Source organism: Oncorhynchus gorbuscha, linkage group LG25 (assembly GCF_021184085.1).
Source record: "Oncorhynchus gorbuscha isolate QuinsamMale2020 ecotype Even-year linkage group LG25, OgorEven_v1.0, whole genome shotgun sequence".
Taxonomy (NCBI): domain Eukaryota; kingdom Metazoa; phylum Chordata; class Actinopteri; order Salmoniformes; family Salmonidae; genus Oncorhynchus; species Oncorhynchus gorbuscha.
The window spans coordinates 31,028,365-31,051,662 of record NC_060197.1 but is presented as its reverse complement, the minus strand read 5'-3'; the positions used below and the strand labels follow the sequence as shown (position 1 = coordinate 31,051,662).

General features: G+C 42.1%; 1 pseudogene across 1 annotated transcript; it reads left to right on the top strand.

Annotated features, from left to right (window-relative positions):
- The first annotated feature begins 2,217 nt into the window (after positions 1–2,217).
- On the top strand, positions 2,218–7,532 carry LOC124014506 (annotated as a pseudogene). The gene is made up of 18 exons (XR_006835031.1): positions 2,218–2,353; positions 2,441–2,496; positions 2,619–2,708; positions 2,956–3,083; positions 3,205–3,348; positions 3,460–3,531; positions 3,629–3,805; positions 4,031–4,127; positions 4,286–4,508; positions 4,686–4,839; positions 4,923–5,131; positions 5,286–5,403; positions 5,541–5,746; positions 5,841–5,958; positions 6,061–6,227; positions 6,850–6,932; positions 7,081–7,194; positions 7,460–7,532. The product of XR_006835031.1 is annotated as an uncharacterized LOC124014506 (transcript).
- Positions 7,533–23,298: the final 15,766 nt, after the last annotated feature.

Below are 23,298 nucleotides of genomic sequence, written 5' to 3'. Positions count from 1 at the left end.
GAGGACTGCACAACGCATCACCGGGGGCAAACTACCTGCCCTCCAGGACACCTACACCACCCGATGTTACAGGAAGGCCATAAAGATCATCAAGGACATCAACCACCCGAACCACTGCCTGTTCACCCCGCTATCATCCAGAAGGCGAGGTCAGTACAGGTGCATCAAAGCTGGGACCGAGAGACTGAAAAACAGCTTCTATCTCAAGGCGATCAGACTGTTAAACAGCCACCACTAACATTGAGTGGCTGCTGCCAACACACTGTCATTGACCCTGACCCAACTCCAGCCACTTTAATAATGGGAATTGATGGGAAATGATGTAAATATATCACTAGCCACTTTAAACAATGCTACCTTATATAATGTTACTTACCCTACATTATTCATCTCATATGCATATGTATATACTGTACTCTACATCATCGACTGCATCCTTATGTAATACATGTATCACTAGCCACTTTAACTATACCACTTTGTTTATTTTGTCTACACACTCATCTCATATGTATATACTGTACTTGATACCATCTACTGTATGCTGCTCTGTACCATCACTCATTCATATATCCTTATGTACATATTCCTTATCCCCTTACACTGTGTATAAGACAGTAGTTTTGGAATTGTTAGTTAGATTACTTGTTGGTTATCACTGCATTGTCGGAACTAGAAGCACAAGCATTTCGCTACACTCGCATTAACATCTGCTAACCATGTGTATGTGACAAATAAAATTTGCTTTGATTTGATTTGATAATTCCAGGAATAATAAATGTGAAGTTTGATTCCTCCCTTCTGTAATAAGCAGTCAATGAGGTATGTTACCATTATTCATGTGTTTAATCTGATACTGTTATAGCACCGGCTAAACAATTTATGTATGTAAGCACTTCAGAGTTATACCAAGCTAATATGTCACTCGTAAGATAAGGAGGATGTAAGAGTGTGCTTAACTGTATTTTTAATTTACTTTATAGTTCTCACGGAAGGTGATAATTCTGACTAAATCTACAGGATAAAGCGGCCAGTTAAAATCAAGGAGCGGTTGTGCTCGTGGTTACCGGAGGGAGTTACACTACTCCCTTCACAAAACAGCGCAAACTGGCTCTAACCAGAATAGAAACAGGAGTGGGAGGCCCCGGTGCACAACTGAGCAAGAGGACAAGTACAGTACATTAGAGTGTATAGTTTGAGAAACAGACACCTCACAAGTCCTCAACTGGCAGCTTCATTAAATAGTACCCGCAAAACACCAGTCTCAACAGTGAAGAGGCGACTCCGGGATGCTGGCCTTCTAGGCAGAGTTCTTCTGTCCAGTGTCTGTGTTCTTTTGCCCATCTTAATCTTTTTCTTTTTATTGGCCAGTCTGAGATATGGCTTTTCCTTTGAAACTCTGCCTAGAAGGACAGGATCCCGGAGTGGGGTCAAATTGCCATAGATAAAATGCAATTGTGTTCATTGTCCATAGCTTATGCCGCCCATACCATAACCCCACCGCCACCATGGGCACTCGGTTCACAACGTTAACATCAGCGAACCACTCGCCCACACAACGCCTTACTCATGGTCTGTGGTTGTGAGGCCGGATGGATGCGGCTTATGTTAGAGAAAGGAACATTCAATTTTCTGGCAACAGCTCTGGTGGACATTCTTGCAGTCAGCATGCCAATTGCACTCACCTTCAAAACTTGAGATATCTGTGGCATTGTGTTGTGTGACAAATTTTAGAGTGGCCTTTCATTGTCCCCAGCACAAGGTGTACCTGTGTAATGATCATGCTGTTTAATCAGCTTCTTGATATGCCACAGCTGTCAAGTGGATGGATTATCTTGGCAAAGGAGAAATGCTCACTAACAGGAATGTAAACAAATTTGTGCACAAAGTTTGATAGAAATAAGATTTTTGTTCCTATGGAAAATGTCTGGGATCTTTTATTTCTGCTCATGAAACATGGAACCAACACTTTACATGACCCGTTTATATTGTTATTCAGTGGAGATGGAAAACACATCCTCAGAAAGGGGGAAGGAGAAGAGATGAGGAGAGTAAATGACTTAAATGTAAATGTAAATGAATCCATTTCAGACTATTTAGCTGTGCCCCTAGGCTCTGGCAAGATGACCAACCATGTGACCCAATTAGCTAATTAATTACCTCAATCACAGCACCACCCCCATATAAAAGTGCCAGAGAACATGGTACTTATCCACTGTTGCTTTTACTGGGATATTGTCAGTCCGTGATAGTTGATGTTGTGTTAACTAGCAGGTGTAGTTTACTAGCTGTTCCTGGCTAGGGTTAGACACTCGGTTCACAACGGAGCAATGGCTTTTGGCTGTTGGGTGGGGTAAGTTTGGTGGTTGGCTTAAATGTTTTGAATAAGTGTTTTGATGCTGGCAACCTTTATTGACCTCTGCTATTGTTTTTCTTACAGAGTATTTGTACTCCTGTCTGTATGGCCTAGTGTAAGATGTTCTGACCTTCCAAGAGGTAAGAAACTTAAATTGATTCCGATTAGCCTTCATACAAGCTGTAGAACACTGGTATGAATTGTTGGTCAGAATCAATTAGTTTCCACCCTTTAGTTTCTCACCTTGTGTGTGTCTATATAGGGGCCATTGAGACTGTATGCCGGGATCGATACCTGTTGGTAACAACCCAACTCTCATTTGCTGGGAACGAACCTCGCTTTGAAGCGGTTGGTAAGTAGGCATTTAACCTTAATTCTGCTGCAAAATGGGCCTGAAACCAGGTTTGGTCAGCTCATGAACTTGGCATCTTAACACGTCTTGGCCAGGGTTTGGTAGCTGGTGCTGACAGCACGACTGCAGTATATTGCAGTCTCACTGTGCCTGTTGGACCACTTAAGAATAAACTGATTTTTATTTAGTATTGGACTTGAGCATATTCAAATCATTTGATATGACCCAATTTTTTACCCCTATCTAGATGCTGATGGTGTTCACCCCATCACTAAGCAGTATGGGTCAGAGTGTGGCTACATGTTCAGTATCCTCCCTCTGCCTGGCCTTGCTGAACTCAGAGCCTCCTACTTCTCCTGCCACACTGACAACCAGGTTCATATCACCACACGCGATGATCTTTTCAAAGCTAGAAGTGTTTTTAAACACTTTTGCAAATCTTAAAAGTTAAATTACTACCAGGTATCTCAGTTGAAGGTCTTGTTTTGTATCTTAGGATGATGAGGTGTTCACTTTTAACTTTAACTTGATCACAATTGATGCGAATGGAGTGGAAGCCACCTACACTGTGACTGCAACCTGCTCCCTCCCTCTACCCTGGTCCCCCAGAGAAGTCAGCTGTGAGGAGAACTATATGGAGGTACTAATACATGGCTCTAGACTGTGCATCCAGGGTTGTATTTGTGCGGATGCTGGCCTAGATTATCCTTAACCTTTTTATAGGAGTATGGTCTGTTATATTCCCCTGTAGGTGTCGGTGAGGGGTGACGTGTCTGATCTACCTGGTACAACAGCAGATGCCTGGTCTGCTGCCCTTGCTAAAGTAAGCTAAAGGCTATTTGTCAAATTCTCAATTAGATGAGCTCCACCAATTTGTCCCCAATAACACCATGCATGCCCTGTCTCTTGTTCCTAATCAGGCCCACAGCTCTGCCATGTCTACCTGGCAGGTGATGTTCCAGCAGGAGGGGCAGCAGCTGACTCCCATGTCCCCTTCAGAGGCTCGGGAGCTGGGCTACGTGTTCTACCTCACCCAGGGGAGGCTAGTGTTCCGTTCACCCTACACGCCAGGGTCTGTCATGGGGTCTGTAACCATGGTGAGGATTTAAATGGATGCAGGTATCTTGGTTATGTCTCAATGCTGGCACAAGGCTTTCCCATCTCAAATTACATTAAATGCCTTGATGGGTAGGGTCTTGCTTTCCTGTAGGAACTCTTAAAATTGAACTTTTTTAGGCTGGAATACTAGATTTATTTACATAGCTTTTCAGTCTTCTTCATACTGTATTGTTGGCAGGTACCAAATCATTATCTAATTCCAGGTGAATGGTACGTTGGTTGAGGTGGTCTATCTGATACTAGTCTCCAGGCAGAGATGGATGGTCATCATGGTGAACTTGGTGGTTGCTTGCAGCACTGGTAAGTTTCAGTGACCTATCAGCCCTGACCATTCAAGGTTCAAAGGGCTAGATGGGCTAAACAATTGATGGCTCTAGTGACTATTTTCACCTGCACCTGATCACTAAACCAGGGAGTGTTCATCAGTCTTAACCTTTCTATGTATAACCTCTTTCCAGATGAAGGAATGTATGATGGGGCGGGGCTGGTCTGGCAGACCCCACTCTGCTGTCCCCGCTGGTCTCTGGCCTCTCTGGGTTGGAGAGCATCAAGATCTCAATGGGGGTGGATGGTCAGCTCCTGGATGAGCCCATCACAGCAGAGCGAGGCTACAGCCTGGATATAAGTGACACCACTGTCCAGATCAGCATCCCCTTCAATGCTGCCGGAGGATACAGAAAAGTCAGTAGCGTACCAGGCCGTCATCTGACACTTCACATGGAGACTCTTACCTTTTATTCTGATGTAGAGAAGCTGCAAATGGCTTCATTCACTCATGTCCTCTGTACACCTTGAATATTCTACTTTGTACCATATAACCTAATGGCAGATGCTTCATAACGGTTTCAACTCTTCCAGAGCCTTGTGATGGACAACATGTACCATGAGTTCTATGTGGTCCGTCTCTACTATGAACAAATCTTCATGGATGACAGTGGTGTGGAGACCAGACTCCGCCTCCACAGGCCCATGAACACACCCCTTCTGATCCAGCACCTCTCCATCATTAACCGTAAGGAGTTCTACTAGCTAATTCAAGTGGATCTTCAGCTCATGGTCATGATTGCTAATGACCCTGTTCTTCTCCCACCACAGAAACAGTCCTTGAGGATCGTGTGTTTACTGTTTACCTGGGGAACCTCTCCTACGATGTTGACCTGGTGGCTGTGAAGCTCAATGGTCACAAATTCACCATACTAGAGGCGAATAAAAGTGGCCTCGTCATAACCATGGTCCCCCAGCCCAATAGTACCCTACATGCCTACATTCTCAGGGTGCCATTTGATGCCGTTATTCACAAGCTGGTAATGATGCAATGATATTAGCTACTGTGGTCTCAGCTTTTCCTCAACATTGGAGAAGAGGGTGTTCCTGGCCTGAACTTTCTCCTATGGTTTTAAGAGGTGAATTGAAGGCTTTTGTACTGTTTCTTAATTGGTGATGTGTTCCTGTCCATAGTACCCTACAGAGGGGCTTCTCGAATACTCGTTGGACATCAACTACACGTTGGTCATCCTGCCTCAGGCGGAGCCGTACTTCTACCTGGCCTCAGTCGTGGCTCAGTTCAATGATGTCTGTAAGTTGACTTCAACCTTCAACTATGAGACCTGGGCTGCACGATGGCTTGACGCAGCCCAGTAACCAACCACGATACACTTTCCCAAGTTTACCCCTAACGTCGTGTCACTATTGGGCTGATCTTCTCTTCGTCAGTTCCTCCGGTCTTCAAAGGCGTCTGCAACGAGAAAAGCATCAGATTCCAGATGGACCATAAGCCGTTTGACTACCTGTGGGAGGTGGGTGTTGGCCCTCACATTCTGACCACAAATCTGGCAGCCAAGCGGGGCTACGTTATGCGGAATGACAGCAAGAGTCTGACCCTGGAAGTGCCCCTCTTCTCTGTTGGCTACACTTATAAGGTGAGATGCTCATTGGTCAAGTGCTTAAACTGACTCGTCGTTGGATAAAGTAGGAGTTATAATTAAAGTGTACCTGCTCTTTTTTTCTTCCTAGGACATCAATTTGAAGCAGTTCCGTGGCACTTTTGAAATTCTCTCAAGAGCTCCGAAGACCTTGGAGGTCAAGAGCTCCTTGGCCAAAGCGTGTCTATTCCAGACCACTGAGGTCATAGGTAACTACTAGTTGGTCAGATATTAACCTGCAGCGTCGCTTGCTTTTGCCTGGTGACGCTTTTATAGGGTCGATGAGCACTAACAGGCCTTCCTCTCTCCAGTGTGTTCCACTGAAGGTGTGATGACAGTGGTGTCTGTGATTTTGGCCATCCCTGGATCTGAACCCATCAGATCCTCCCTCCTGGACTCCAACTGCAGGCCTCAAGAGATGGATGACACCAGGGTTCTCTTTAGCTTTAGACTTGACACCTGTGGAACCAGGGTCCAGGTATAGTACTGTCCAACCCATAGAATTAGTCATAAATGCAATCGGGCTCCACGAGTGATCGGTATTTGAAATGGATTTTCCAGCATTCTTCCATGTTAACCAACAACTAAAATCTTGCTAAATTTTGGTCAGCTGTGGGTTTTAGTTCTGGGGTTTCGGTTAGAGTCCTTACCAAAGGACTCTGCTGAAACCCCCTAATTTAACCTGTTTTGCCCCATATCCTAATCTGGCCAAATAATTTGATTACCAGAATGTGCATAGACGGTCCAAGTGATTAATGTGCCTAAACTCTGTGTTCACAACTTTATTCTAGGGCCCCTGGTACTGAAAATAATTAAAACTCCAGTGCTACACAGTTGATTCAAAGCTTGCAGAGTTGGTATTTGAATCTGTAATGCCAGGGCAAAGTATGTGCCCCAGGACTGAGTTTTGGGGAAACCCTGGTTTAACTCAGGAACTTTCCGCATACAGGCCAACTACTTAAATTAATATTAAGACTTAAACTCTCTTGATTTCTCATGAGGGCTAACAAAAGAACAACCGTAAGCGTTTAGACATGGCTTTCAACAGGTTAATGGTTGAATTAATAAATTCAGGTTTGTTTTGACCTCTTGTGTTGCAGTTTGATTACCAGCACCTTACCTATGAAAATGAGATCACCGTTGAGCATACAAGCCAATCAGTGGAAGCACCAGTCTCAACCAGGTATACTGCCTTTGTGTACATGACTTCACTAATAATATACTGTCTCATTGGTTGAAACCAAGTACAATAAATATTTATCAGTCATTAACTCTCACTAAAGGCACTGGTGGCTTTAATGTATACATATGTTCAATTGTTCTCTCGTTAGGGTGACTGTGCGGTGTGTCTATCCACTGAGTGGCCTTTACAAGCTGTTTGCGTATCGGCGGTTTGAAGCAGACTCGCCAGGATTTGGCACCATCTTGACTAGAGTCCCTGTAAAGTAAGTGTTCAATACTTGGTGTCATGCATCTAAAAAGTGGAGAAATTTAATCCTGACTCTGTCCACACTATTTCAGCCTACCCATTATACCTTCAACCTCCAAAACAGGAGTGACTCCTGGGAGAAATGCCTGCCAGCTTAAGGCAACTGGCAAATTAACCTTTAGGCCCACACCAGTCACGCAACACAATTTTATGACGTACAATGACAACTAGTATGGTGTTACATTTCAAACTGAGCTAACTTTTTCTTCCTCTCTCTGTAGGAACTAATGAAGTGACAATGCTGCCAAGAGTATTGAGTGTAAATGTCTTAATAAATATAATCTTTAAAATCTCTGTAGCTTGTCCTGATGTGGCTTCATTTGGTTTGGGGGTTATACCCCAAGTGAATTCTAATGGTAACACTTTAAATCCCTGTTAACATTGGCACTTTGAAGTCAACCCAGGGTGGGGTCAACTCAAATGTTATTTCCATTGCCTCCAGAAATTAGATTGCCATGATGCTACTGTAGGTAGACAATGCGGTGAGCTGGAGTCATTAATGTAGCTAGCAAGATGTTGACCTGAGTAATTTACCATGTTCTAACTTTACCCCAAATTCCTGCTATGTGGCATGACTGATCCATCTATTTAGCTTGCTAATGTTCACTATTTAATGCTTAGTGTTGCTAGCTTAATTCCTTGCTTGCCATGGCATTCACCACCTAGCAAACCAGAAAAAAATGATAGGCTCTGGCTAATGTTCAATATGAACTAGTAGGAATTCACTTGCCATCTTCTAACTGACTTGCTAGCATTTCAAGGGCTGAAGGGTCTGTTTTGTAGTGAAAACATTTGTATGAAGGATGGATTTATGGTGGTAATTCCCCATGTATGACTACAGCTTGTCCATGCACTAGCTAAACTTTCAGTGTCCAGCAGTGATCAGCTTGGTTGTTTAAAGTCACAGCCCTAAATCTAATCAAGCTGGCACCAGTTAACCTGGGCCAGTGCAGCCCAGTTCTTTAACCTAGTGTCAGTGGAATTTCTAAATTCCTGTTTTATAGCCAAAATCAATTTCGCATTCTCTAGTTCATTAATGAGGTGTAAGTTAATTAATTATGCATGAAGTAGATCGAGACCAGTCTTAAAAGCCAGGTAACAGCGTTTAATTCCAGAGTACTGACCCAAAATACAAGGAACATTACATTTTAAAGAGAACATAAAATGACATCAGTTTCTCACACTCTCTCCGATCCCCACAATAGCGCAGTGTCTTTAGGTCTGGAGACCTTCTTCTACTCGCCTCATAAAACTACATTCCAAACTGTCTAAAAGATACTTTTCTCCACTAATGGAATATCAAGGACTATTCTAATCTGTCAAAGATGCATCAGCCTTCTCCCTTAAACCTACAAAGTACAGACAATTAATTCATTTTTCTTACATTTTCAGTAACAGCTTAACTAAGAACCGATATTTCATCCCATAATAGTATAATTGGTTCTAATTTAAATGTATACATTAATCATTTCAACTATAATTTCCTCAAACAATCCTCCCTTTGATGAAATATACATTCAAATCTACATCTAGTTTTAACATATTAACCTACTAATAACGAAGCTTATTAAGGTTTATCAGATTATCATATGAATAGACACATCCAACATTATTATAAATGTTTATCTGACTCTTCATTACATTTACATTTAAGTCATTTAGCAGACGCTCTTATCCAGAGCGACTTACAAATTGGTGCATCCAGAATATAGCAAGGCTGTGAAGGTTACGAACACATAGTTTGAGACGTCTGCGGGAACCATCTATGAATGAGGGCGAGTGTCAGAATGTCGGCTAATACAAACTGAAAGAGTGAAAATGTGTGTGAAATTTTGGAGTGAAACGTGGAGAAAGGGAGACAGAGATTCTTGGCAACAGTGATAGCTACAGAGCTGAAGCAGACAGCGAGAGAGAGCGAGAGAGAGGTGGGAGACGAGCCTAAAAGTAATCCGCAGTACGAGACGCATTTCCATGTTCACATTAAGAAGCGGCCCAGCCATGGGAAAGAACCTGCACCAGGACCAGATCCTTGAAATTAAACCCCAAAATAAGAATGTGAAAAACGTATGGGAGTGCCGCAATGTGTTAGTCCAATAACCAGGATCTACATTTTAAGAGCAAGAAAAAACAATAAGCAACATGGAACCCTGTGCTGAAGCTCACTCCACCACCACACTCCTAAAACATGATACTTTAGCAGAGGGCATTTGACATGACAGAGCCATGCCAAACCATGCTGTACTGAGCTAGCCGGGTTACACATCCACCAAAGTCACTCCACCACCACACTCCTAAAACATGATACTTTACCAGAGGGCATTTGACATGACAGAGCCATGCCAACCCATGCTTTACTGAGCTAGCCGGGTTACACATCCACCAAAGTCACTCCACCACCACACTCCTAAAACATTACATTTACATTACATTTAAGTCATTTAGCAGACGCTCTTATCCAGAGCGACTTACAAATTGGTGCATTCACCTTATGACATCCAGTGGAACAGCCACTTTACAATAGTGCATCTACATATTTTAAGGGGGGTGAGAAGGATTACTTTATCCTATCCTAGGTATTCCTTAAAGAGGTGGGGTTTCAGGTGTCTCCGGAAGGTGGTGATTGACTCCGCTGTCCTGGCGTCGTGAGGGAGTTTGTTCCACCATTGGGGAGCCAGAGCAGCGAACAGTTTTGGCTGAGCTGAGCGGGAACTGTACTTCCTCAGTGGTAGGGAGGCGAGCAGGCCAGAGGTGGATGAACGCAGTGCCCTTATTTGGGTGTAGGGCCTGATCAGAGCCTGGAGGTACTGAGGTGCCGTTCCCCTCACAGCTCCGTAGGCAAGCACCATGATCTTGTAGCGGATGCGAGCTTCAACTGGAAGCCAGTGGAGAGAGCGGAGGAGCGGGGTGACGTGAGAGAACTTGGGAAGGTTGAACACTAGACGGGCTGCGGCGTTCTGGATGAGTTGTAGGGGTTTAATGGCACAGGCAGGGAGCCCAGCCAACAGCGAGTTGCAGTAATCCAGACGGGAGATGACAAGTGCCTGGATTAGGACCTGCGCCGCTTCCTGTGTGAGGCAGGGTCGTACTCTGCGGATGTTGTAGAGCATGAACCTACAGGAACGGGCCACCGCCTTGATGTTAGTTGAGAACGACAGTTTGTTGTCCAGGATCACGCCAAGGTTCTTAGCGCTCTGGGAGGAGGACACAATGGAGTTGTCAACCGTGATGGCGAGATCATGGTCCTTCTGTAGCTCAGTTGGTAGAGCATGGTGCTTGTAACGCCAGGGTAGTGGGTTCGATCCCCGGGACCACCCATACATAGAATGTATGCACACATGATTGTAAGTCGCTTTGGATAAAAGCGTCTGCTAAATGGCATATATTATTTGCATATATTTATCATGGAACGGGCAGTCCTTCCCCGGGAGGAAGAGCAGCTCCGTCTTGCCGAAGTTCAGCTTGAGGTGGTGATCCGTCATCCACACTGATATGTCTGCCAGACATGCAGAGATGCGATTCGCCACCTGGTCATCAGAAGGGGGAAAGGAGAAGATTAATTGTGTGTCGTCTGCATAGCACTGATAGGAGAGACCATGTGAGGTTATGACAGAGCCAAGTGACTTGGTGTATAGCGAGAATAGGAGAGGGCCTAGAACAGAGCCCTGGGGGACACCAGTGGTGAGAGCGCATGGTGAGGAGACAGATTCTCGCCACGCCACCTGGTAGGAGCGACCTGTCAGGTAGGACGCAATCCAAGCGTGGGCCACGCCGGAGATGCCCAACTCGGAGAGGGTCGAGAGGAGGATCTGATGGTTCACAGTATCGAAAGCAGCCGATAGATCTAGAAGGATGAGAGCAGAGGAGAGAGAGTTAGCTTTAGCGGTGCGGAGCGCCTCCGTGATACAGAGAAGAGCAGTCTCAGTTGAATGACTAGTCTTGAAACCTGACTGATTTGGATCAAGAAGGTCATTCTGAGAGAGATAGCGGGAGAGCTGACCAAGGACGGCACGTTCAAGAGTTTTGGAGAGAAAAGAAAGAAGGGATACTGGTCTGTAGTTGTTGACATCGGAGGGATCGAGTGTAGGTTTTTTCAGAAGGGGTGCAACTCTCGCTCTCTTGAAGACGGAAGGGACGTAGCCAGCGGTCAGGGATAAGTTGATGAGCGAGGTGAGGTAAGGGAGAAGGTCTCCGGAAATGGTCTGGAGAAGAGAGGAGGGGATAGGGTCAAGCGGGCAGGTTGTTGGGCGGCCGGCCGTCACAAGACGCGAGATTTCATCTGGAGAGAGAGGGGAGAAAGAGGTCAAAGCACAGGGTAGGGCACTGTGAGCAGAACCAGCGGTGTCGTTTGACTTAGCAACGAGGATCGGATGTCGTCGACCTTCTTTTCAAAATGGTTGACGAAGTCATCTGCAGAGAGAGAGGAGGGGGGAGGGGGAGGAGGATTCAGGAGGGAGGAGAAGGTGGCAAAGAGCTTCCTAGGGTTAGAGGCAGATGCTTGGAATTTAGAGTGGTAGAAAGTGGCTTTAGCAGCAGAGACAGAGGAGGAAAATGTAGAGAGGAGGGAGTGAAAGGATGCCAGGTCCGCAGGGAGGCGAGTTTTCCTCCATTTCCGCTCGGCTGCCCGGAGCCCTGTTCTGTGAGCTCGCAATGAGTCGTCAAGCCACGGAGCGGGAGGGGAGGACCGAGCCTGCCTGGAAGATAGGGGACATAGAGAGTCAAAGGATGCAGAAAGGGAGGAGAGGAGGGTTGAGGAGGCAGAATCAGGAGATAGGTTGGAGAAGGTTTGAGCAGAGGGAAGAGATGATAGGATGGAAGAGGAGAGAGTAGCGGGGGAGAGAGAGCGAAGGTTGGGACGGCGCGATACCATCCGAGTAGGGGCAGTGTGGGAAGTGTTGGATGAGAGCGAGAGGGAAAAGGATACAAGGTAGTGGTCGGAGACTTGGAGGGGAATTGCAATGAGGTTAGTGGAAAAACAGCATCTAGTAAAGATGAGGTCGAGCGTATTGCCTGCCTTGTGAGTAGGGGGGGAAGGTGAGAGGGTGAGGTCAAAAGAGGAGAGGAGTGGAAAGAAGGAAACATAAAACATGATACTTTACCAGAGGGCATTTGACATGACAGAGCCATGCCAACCCATGCTGTACTGAGCTAGCCGGATTACACATCCACCCATCATAATCAAATCTAACCTTAACTCCAACTGTTTTTAAACCTACATCAGAATCATAACTCTTCTTTCAGGATTTTCGTTACAATCTTCATTAACCTGTTACTCCTACCCCCTACTTTTACGAACATTCTGTTAAAAATCGCGCAACATTTCAGCGCCCTGCTGCTCATGCCAGGAATATAGTATATGATTATGTGTGGATAGAAAACACTCAGACGTTTATAAGACTGGTTAAATCACGGCTGTGACTGTAACAGAACGTGAGTTTCATCAAAGCGCAGGAAAATCTGATCACTGAAAATGGAAATATATATCCATCCGCCACTTCAACCCATTGATAAAGGCGAACCACAATAAATGGGGCTGAGGTTGCAATACCCACAGCTTTGACACGATGTCAACAATCTTGTCATTTGCCTAGGCTTTGTTTCTTGGTCAAACGAAGAAGAGACAAGCCATTTGTTCCATCCTCCGACCGGATATTTTGGTTGAGATTTACCCGGACATTATTTCCAGACGGACAGCCTCGTGATCAATTTGATCGCTTATTAACGTTTACTAATACCTAAAGTTGCATTACAAAAGTATTTTGAAGTGTTTTGTGAAAGTTTATCGTCGACTTTTTGAATTTAAAAAAATGACGTTATGTTATAAGACCCTATTTTTTCCGTTTATCACACAGTCTTCATAGATCGATATCTAGGCTATATATGGACCGATTTAATTGAAAAAAAGACCCAATAGTGATTAATGGGACATCTAGGAGTGCCAACAAAGATGGTCAAAGGTAATCAATGTTTTATATTTTATTTGTGCGGTTTGTGTAGCGACGACTATGCTAATTATTTTGTTTACGTCCCCTGCGGGTCTTTTGGGGTGTTACATGCTATCAGATAATAGCTTCTCACGCTTTCGCCGAAAAGCATTTAAAAAATCTGACTTGTTGCCTGGATTCACAACGAGTGTAGCTTTAATTCAATACCCTGCATGTGTATTTTAATGAACGTTTGAGTTTTAACTAGTACTATTAGCATTTAGCGTAGCGCATTTGCATTTCCAGATGTCTAGATGGGACGCCTGCGTGTCAGGTAGGAGCAAGAGGTTAAAAAAGTCTGTACTTTGTTTCAATATTAATCTAATTCTATCCTCAACACTAGTCTCATCAAACATAAATTCCCCAATGATGAAAGATCCAGATTTGTCTACTTGTCCTGTAGCCAGGCATTCAGTCCTCCACGGGTCAGAACCTGGAATCGTCCCACACCGCATCATCTATTGTCATAGATTACTCCAGAGTCCTGGAAATAATAACTTTCATACATACACGCAATCAACCACGTCCGTGATGGTAGCCCATAACACAACATTTTTCCATACACACTGTCAACCCAATCTAGTTCAGAGAAGTATCCACCCCAGAGTTTCTGCCAACCCGTGAGCCAGGGTGGCCAAACCAGCTGAGGCTTCGGGCACTCATTCGTCCAGAGCTGTGTTATTTGGGATGTAAGCACAAACATGGTCCTGATTATCATGCATACTTCTCCCTTTTCAGTCATTAACATATCTAATGCAATTCTATTCTGTCAGGCCTTCCAGCTGGTTGCTTCAGTCTGTTCTACAAAACCTTTAATAACACCTCTGGTATACCTGTTAAAGCGCTGTTGATTATCATAAATATAATTAATCCAGTCCACGTTCTTGTGAGAGTAGAGCCCCGGAAATGCTTAACTCTAATCCTGCTAGGATCGGATTTCTTGCTTTGACTCATCTGGCACCTCCCCTGGAACCCCAATGTTATCAATGTATACCTTGTCATGAAATGACCCAGATGGAGTGCTTCTCTTTTCCCGTTTAGATAACTTCATGTCCTGGTGTCTGAATGAGTGTAAAAGACATCCCCAACGCACATGACCCCACCCAATCTGTTGTTAATAGAATTGTTCCCCCACACAACCACTAGATGTCAGCCCTGGCCCATCTTCCTCTCAAATCCAACAGGGTCTTTTTAGTGGTAACATTCTCTGTTCTATTACAAGTACTAACTTCTCCCACATATTTTCATGGGTACTATACCGGGCCAAACAGTAATAATCTCCTCTGGATACTGTAAAGGGAGGAACCTGGGGATTTAAATAGTGCAAATCGATACAACTGTCATTATCTGGCATTCCTGCTTTCGTGAACAGCTTTACCATAACGACCCAAACTCCTCTACCCAGAACCGTACTAGGGTGTCGACCAAGACCTGGTCATCTCCCTACCACAACCCTTGGTCCTCCTTCATTTCTATTTAAAGGGTTAAGCGTATTTTTATGCCACTCTACTCTACCTTCTTCCATACTGGGTGAGTGGATTCATATAGCCCTCTCTCCCAATGAGCTATGACCTGTGTCCACGATCAATATGGGAACCTGCACCGGTATCTCTTCTAATTTGGAACAAAATCCTCACCGTCTAACCCATGGGTCAAATTACCACTCTCCGCATACTCGAGTAGGATGTGCTGTATCAGGAATATGTCACCCACGATAAGACAGCTCAGACGAACAGCTTCCATGTGAAGCCCCACCCTCTCCCCTAGAACACATCGCTTAGCAAGAGCCAGACACATCTTCACTTCTATGAACAACAACAGTGAGGAAAGGACAGGTAAGGTATTTTTCACTTGAGAGATGTCCCCCAGAATTCTGTTAATTCCAGTTCTCCTCTCGAACTCTGTTATTGTTCAACAGTGTAATTGTGCCTTACCCTCCCGCAGTGCGATATGAATCTGGGTAGCTCTTTCAGCTAGCTGTCACCAGGAGTCCTTGGTATGGTCCCCTAGTTCACCTGTAGTGCATAAAATCTTGGACATACAGGTTTGGTTAACAAACAGTTTCTCATTTCTTCTGTTTATTAGCTAAAAAATGTATTAGTTAATTATCCCGTAGGTCACATCCTATTCTAGAACACTATTTACCCATCCCCCCTTTGTTACCTGGCTCTGCCCAGGTAACAACCTTACCTACTCTAAATAATGACTTAGGTAAGATTAGTATATTATCCTTCTGTTCTGGCATTATTATTTAGGAGCGCCCCTTTCATTTTCCACATGTCCAATTCTCGCTTTTGTCTCCACTCAGTAACAGTTATCTACACATTATGTTATCTTTGCTCGTCCTGGCTCCCCTTCTAAAACTTCTCCTCTCTGCTCTCCAACCTTCAAGGTCTCTGCAGTGCGGGGGAGGGCTCTTCTGTATGCCTTTTCCCCTATCTGTCTGTAGCTCTGTTTCTCATGTTTCCAAATTTGAACTACATGTCTAACTGTTTGGCTTTATCTAAAATCATTGATTATTAGAAAAAAACATGTCTATGAGCGGCTTTTCTCTAAAGTCCTTACATTTCCTTAATCAATCTATCTTAATCCTAACAATAATCCTAAATCATCACAGATGTCCTATATTCCTGTTAAATGTAATACTATTTAAAAACATATAATAATCAATCAAGTTCTAATAAATGCTAACCATATTAAAAATCCTTCCTACACAAACAAGCCCTCTCCTTCGGGGACCCTCGGTATTCTATCTGACAATAACATGGATTTAATATGTGTTGCAAAGTGTGAAATACCTTATCTACAGCAATTTATCACCACTAAAAACTGCAACTTATTTTTCTATGTAATTCCCTGCCCTATTGGCTTAATCTATTTTACCATCCCTCCCTTATTTATTCTCAATGATAAATATGACTTTCTCCCTGTTACAATACCAAATCACTAATAGCCCATTCAAAAACTTCACAGCTAATGTTGTAAAACAGAATCCTGAACCACTTTCTCATTTGCGGTTCAAACAGTAATTCTAACCCCTCAACCAAAACTCCATTACTATGAATTACCTTAAAACTAGTAACTCAATATGACCACATTCATCATACAAATGACTCTCCCCTCAGGCTGATCAGACCTCAGAAGACAGTCATGACAAGATCAATAGGTCATCAAATTTAAAGAGAATTCACTTGTATAATTAAAACTCATAATGTTCCATATGTGATTGTGCCTCTTTAAAATACCTTTGCACTAAAAACAATTGCCCTAACAATGGTTTTATGTGTATATACTTGCAGTCCTGTTTTAATTTGGTCGTTTATGGCCTCATTCTCCCCCAGATTATAATCCCAGGAAACATCTAAAATTGAGACACTTTAAACATCAATTTTCCCAGAAAAACACAACACTCCTAACTAGCATTCACTATGCTAATTCCGATTCAGAAACTCAAAAGTGAACTATAAACTAAACCTAATGATGATTCCCCTTTAACCTCTTCAGACTCTAGGGGCAGTATTTCATTTTTGGATAAAAAGACGTGCTCGTTTTAAGTGCAATATTTTGTCACGAAAAGATGCTCGACTATGCATGGAATTGATAGCTTTGGAAAGAAAACACTCTGACGTTTCCAGAACTGCAAATATTTTCACTGTGAGTGCCCTAGAACAAAAGCTTCAAGCAAAACCAAGATGTTTCTGCAACCAGGAAATGAACAGGATTTCTGAGGCTACGTTTTTCATTATCTCCTTATATGGCTGTGAATGCGACAGGGATGAGCCTACCCTTTCTATCATTTCCCCAAGGGGTCTGGAGCATCGTGACGTATTTGCAGGCATATCATTGGAAGATTGACCATAATAGACTACATTTGCCAAGTGTCCGCACGGTGTCCTGCGTGGAAATTGGTGCGCAAAACTCAGCTGCTGGTATTTTTCCATGGGATTCTGAGAAAAACCATGCTTCCACGAACGGCATATCAATGAAGAGATATTTGACAAAACACCTTGAGGATTGATTCAAACAAGGTTTGCCATGTTTCGGTCGATATTATGGAGTTAATTCGGAAAAAAGTTTGACGTTTAGGTGACTGAATTTTCGGTTAGTTTCGGTAGCCAAATGCGTAGTAACAAAACGGAGCAATTTGTCCTACAGAAAGAATCTTTCAGGAAAAACTGGACATCTGCTATGTAACTGAGAGTCTCCTCATTGAAACATCTGAAGTTCTTCAAAGGTAAATTATTTTATTTTATTCCTTTGCTGGTTTTTGTGAATATGTTGCGTGCTAAATGCTACGCTAAATGCTAAGCTAGCCATCAACACTCTTACACAAATTATTGATTTTCTATGGTTCAAAAGCATATTTTGAAAATCTGAGATGACAGTGTTGTTAAGAAAAGGCTAAGCTTGAGAGCTGGCATATTTATTTCATTTCATTTGCGATTTTTAGAAAACGTTAACGTTGCGTTATGGTAATGAGCTTGAGGCTGTAGTCACGATACCGGATCCGGAATGGCTCGGCGCAAGAGGTTATCTAAAATCATTAATCATAAGTTTTAAACAACGTCAATATATATGTTTACTTAAATGAACATGCTACCCTTAGATACAATTAACCCGATAACATTATTGTATTACTTTTTCCCCTCTGCCGCAAATGTCGTACATTTCTCAGTGTAAGAAATCCTAATACCAGATATTTACTAAAAATGTAAACGCGTTTTCCCTTGGCTCCTTCAACTCACATCCTTTAGATAAATTCCATCCATCCCGGTATGAAGAATCCTACTTAAACACACCAGAACAAATGCTTAATTAAGTTAAATCAACTCCTAGAATAACCAATCATCAGTAACCAATAAACAAACCACTTTTATCAGCAAAAAAACAAACTATACAAAAACTCACTACTATAATGCTTCAGATGACAAAATTACTCAGAAACTCACGTTTAAATCTCAATAAAACAAAACACCATCTGCGTGTTCCTCAAGAAAAACAACTTGCCGCTGTTACAGATGTTTATGTATCAGGGGAAAAGCTCAAAGAACCAAATTCAACCTAGCTAGTTTCCCGAAACATATGTAATGATGTTTTACTACAGAGGTTGCTTTTCAAACTTTAAATACCCTAACATGGTTCCACACAATGGAAACAGTGCTCAAATTCACTGGTGTTACGTAAACAATCAACCCTGAAATCCCAACCATGGAATCCATTACCACAATGTTTTACGAATCATACATCCAGTCTCTCCCTCTCTAACATGGTTCAACCCAAACCAACTCCACAAACCTTGATGCCTACCTAGGTATTAGCTGATCGTTTTTAGCATCTTTCCCGACTATCCTGGCAACTCTCAAATTACTGTTAAAAATGTATTTTGTAATTTATATAAACTTCTGAGAAGTTACTCGAAACACCAATACACACTAACAGACAAATAATTTGCCCCTTTATCCCTAGTCCCTGACGACAAAAGTGCCTCGCTAGTGACGTCATCATCAAGCGCTCAACCACAGCCCCATTCGTAGAGACTTTAAATGAATTGTAAATAATTCTTGTTCGATTAACCAAACCTAATTTATCACATCTGTTCAAATCCTGAATTATAATTTACCACCCCAACCAATATCTCTAAATTGGCTAATTTTAAAACATTTTGATGGGCATAAATCGTAATTGTCTCTTTGTTATCATTTAGAATCCATTTTGCTGTCTCGTCGTCTTTGACTTAGTATTTTAATTACAACTCTATTCCCAATACGTTATTCACTTGTCTAATTAAAAACTCACCTTTAACCTCTTGCTCCTACCTGGCATGCAGGCGTCCCATCTAGAGCTCTGGAAATGCAAATGCGCTACGCTAAATGCTAATAGTATTAGTTAAAACTCAAATGTTCATTAAAATACACATGCAGGGTATTGAATTAAAGCTACACTCGTTGTGAATCCAGGCAACAAGTCAGATTTTTAAATGCTTTTCGGCGAAAGCATGAGAAGCTATTATCTGATAGCATGTAACACCCCAAAAGACCCGCAGGGGACGTAAACAAAATAATTAGCATAGTCGGCGCTACACAAACCGCACAAATAAAATATAAAACATTCATTACCTTTGACCATCTTCTTTGTTGGCACTCCTAGATGTCCCATAATCACTATTGGGTCTTTTTTTTATTAAATCGGTCCATATATAGCCTAGATATCGATCTATGAAGACTGTAATAAACGGAAAAAATAGCGTTTCATAACGTAACGTCATTTTTTTAAATTCAAAAAGTCGACAATAAACTTTCACAAAACACTTCGAAATACTTTTTTAATGCAACTTTAGGTATTAGTAAACGTTAATAAGCGATCAAATTAATCACGAGACGAAGTGTTTTCTATAGGGGTCCGTCTTGAAATACTGTCCGTGTATTTCTCAACCAAAATATCCGGTCAGAGACCTGAAGAAAAAGCCTGTCTCTTGTTCGTTTGACCAAGAAACAAAGAATTGGCAAATGACAAGACTGTTGACATCGTGTGGAAGGTGTAGGTACTGCAACCTCAGCCCTATTTAATGTCTTTCGCCCATAACAATGGGTTGAAGCGGCGGATGGATATAATCACAGCCGTGATTTAACCAGTTTTATAAACATCTGAGTGTTTTCTATCCACACATACTAATCATATGCATATACTATATTCCTGGCATGAGTAGCAGGGCTCTGAAATGTTGCACAATTTTTAACAGAATGTTCGAAAAAGTAGAGGGTCGACTGAAGAGGTTAAAACCTGTTGGGGACACCGGTTCCCAGCTGGGACCTCCCCCCCCACACCCTCAGCTGGAATGTGGCGCATGGAACGCAAAAATGTTCCTAAAAAATATTTAACCTCCACACATTAACAAGTCCAATAGCTCAAATGAAAGATAAACAAGTTGTTTATCTACCCAGCAAGTCAGATTTCTAAAATGTTCTACGGCGAAAACATAGCACATATTTATGTCAAACCACCACCGCAGACATAGCTCATTTGCATAGACAAGTAGGAAAAAATATGCAATCAACAAACGCAGGATTAAAAGAAAAATAATTTCACTAACCTTTTGAAATCTTCATCAGATGACAGTAATATAACATGTTACATAGTACATTCATTTTTTTTCAATAATCTGCAATATATATCCATAAATCTCTGTTTACAATGACGCATCGTTCAAAAAATGCTACTAAAATGTCAGGAGAAATGACGATAGCTCCGGCAGATAACGTCAGCTAACAAGGAATACACATCATAAACTTTGACTAAATATGCATGTTCTACATATGTATTGGAAGATACACTTCTTCTAAATGCAATCGCTGTGTTACATTTATTTTTAACGTTACAGGTTGCGTTCACTAGGCTATACTAGGAGTCGGCGCTCCAAAAGTAGCATTCTGGCTCCTCTATCTTGGAGTCCACAGAAACCCAAATTTACCACATAAATATTCCCTTACCTTTGCTGTAGTTCCATCAGAAGACCTGGAAGGGATTATACTTACCAAAACAGCGTTTAATTTTCAAGTCTGCGTCTTTCGGTTCTCAAAAACTACACATTTCGGTCGAAATGTAGCCAAAAGTCAAGTGGATGCGCACCAAAATGTTGAAATTACATATTATATGTCGACTAAATTTGTCAAACTAACTTCATAATCAAGCTTTAACATGTTATAAAGGTGTACAGCAATCGTGAGGACGAACAGAAACACAGGCACCGTTCAATCGATATTGGAAAAAAGACAGGACTTGACCAGAGCGCGCATAAAAGTGACCTGTTTTTTCGCGTGACCGAGAGCTTTCGGCACGCTCAAACTCTTGTGAGCGCGCGATTCTCACAATGAGAAGCCCCATTGAAAGCAGGGATCGCGCTGAACACGTAGGAACTGTTCCCAGAGCTGTAACTGTTTGGGAAGGGTGTTTGCGATGACGTCAAAGTTGGGCCAACTTTTACCATGACAAGAGAGATTTTGGGAGAATGCATGCCCTGACAGTTCTGCTTTACATAGAGACAAAATTTAAACGGTTTTAGAAGCTTTAGTGTTTTCTATTCAATAATATTTTTTATATGCATATATTAGCAACTTTTGACAAAAATGTATCCTGTTTAATAAGGGCACCAAATTCCTCCAGTAGGGGCAGTAAACAGCCCTAGCTCCAACAGGTTAAAATACCTTGTCTCTGGGAACAGGGAAATCACCTTAACCCAAACTTTTACTCCTACAACGACACCCAATAATTCTGATAATCCCTTCACATCGTTTGTTTTAAATCTCTTGATGTATCATGTAACTTATTTTTCTATCTTCAAATTGTCATCCCACAATATTTTTTCCACTGTCATACACTCAAACCACTGTGATTGACGTGCACTGTCCCTTTAAGATAATACTTTATTTTTCCCCGTAAAGAAAAACAGAGAAAATAGATAGTGTTTTTTTTAGGATACTAGCCCATTTAGTGCTTGGCACTTCCGTTGCAATCTGTGGTATCTTTACGATACTTCTCCTTTTTAAAATTAAATGTATCTGGAACTTCTGGCCGCTTTTGAAAAGTGACTCTAAGCTATAATGCACGCATTTTTCCCTATTCAGATTGCGTTCAGTTTTAAATTCTAATCATCAAAGCATAACCAACCTAACTTCTCAACTTACCATACTCTAACATTTAAACGTACCATGTTTTGGGCTAAATTTATCATATGTCAGTCGATTCATAAATAGCTATAATGTCCGGATAGCCCGAAATTGTATCGTATCTCTCCGTTATCCCCTACATTTAACTTTAGGTGACTTTCTCTTCTATGATACATTTATTTAAATACGACTCCCATCTCAATACATTATTCCACCAGATCATTTTGGGCAAAATAGCATATTACATTATTTTTAATGCCTTTTTTTTCCTAAAACACATAATAAACGTTCAGTTATATTTAGTCAAACACAAACAAACCATCTTGTATTTTTCTTTTGACTCACCTTATCCATTTTTCTCAACATTATTATTATAATTGTCCGTAGTCCCAAAACTTCGACACCGGGAATTCCCAGAAAATCGTCCTATTTATGGATATAGCAAGGAAGGGTTTTAAATATCAGCTTCCATTCAGGTTCTTTGTCTGAGTCAGATTTTGGCTGCTTCCCTTCCATTCTCTTTGTTCTCGTATTACGGTAATCTCCTACTAGTTTTTCGACACTTCTTTTGAGGAATTTCTACCTTCCTTTTCTGACTGTTTGTGTCTCTTTTATGGAAATCTTCAATAGCTTTGACTTTTGAATCCGATATTAGGTCTGACCTTACAACTATAAGCCCAGGGTTTGTAAATCCCTAGTTAATATCTTATTTTCCGGTTGTGACAGAGGGCTTTTAAAGAACGCTAATAATCATTATCTCACGCCACTAATTGTTAGACTCCCCTCTCACATGGAACTATCCTGTCTATAGATATGGCTTTTATCTCATTTCTTTAGATTTAAATTCCCTCTCCTCCTTATTTGGATATTTCCCGTAGTATTAGTTGAATCGGAACGATGATCAATACTGTGACAGTATTCAAATGACCAATCCAGTTATCTTGCGCATTCTTGCAGTCTCCCTATGCCCAGTATTTGTACAAGCTCACCGTCCTATCCCCCAGTACCTATTTAATATCCCGTCTTAATCTCGGGCGGGTGTGCCTCTCATGATTAAGTTTATTTTATTTACGGTAGTGCACATTACCGCAGGTTATTTTCGAACCTGCTTCAGTGTATATCGGTTTTACAAAACCCAGTGTATGATGGTCATACAAACCCAGTGTATATCGGTTATACAAAACCCAGTGTATGATGGTCATACAAACCCTGTGGGAATAGCAAAGCTCCCATTATTGATGAATTCTGAAAATTTCAGGACATCAATTAAAGAGCTCAAATCCCCCCAGAATCGAGAATAAAGGCTACTTTACCTGCTGCCGGCTGGGAAAGCATTGTTCATTTGAATCTAGTCACCTTCTCTGTCCTCTGTGATAATACGCAGGCCTGTTTTAATTTTAACCTCAATTCAGAGGT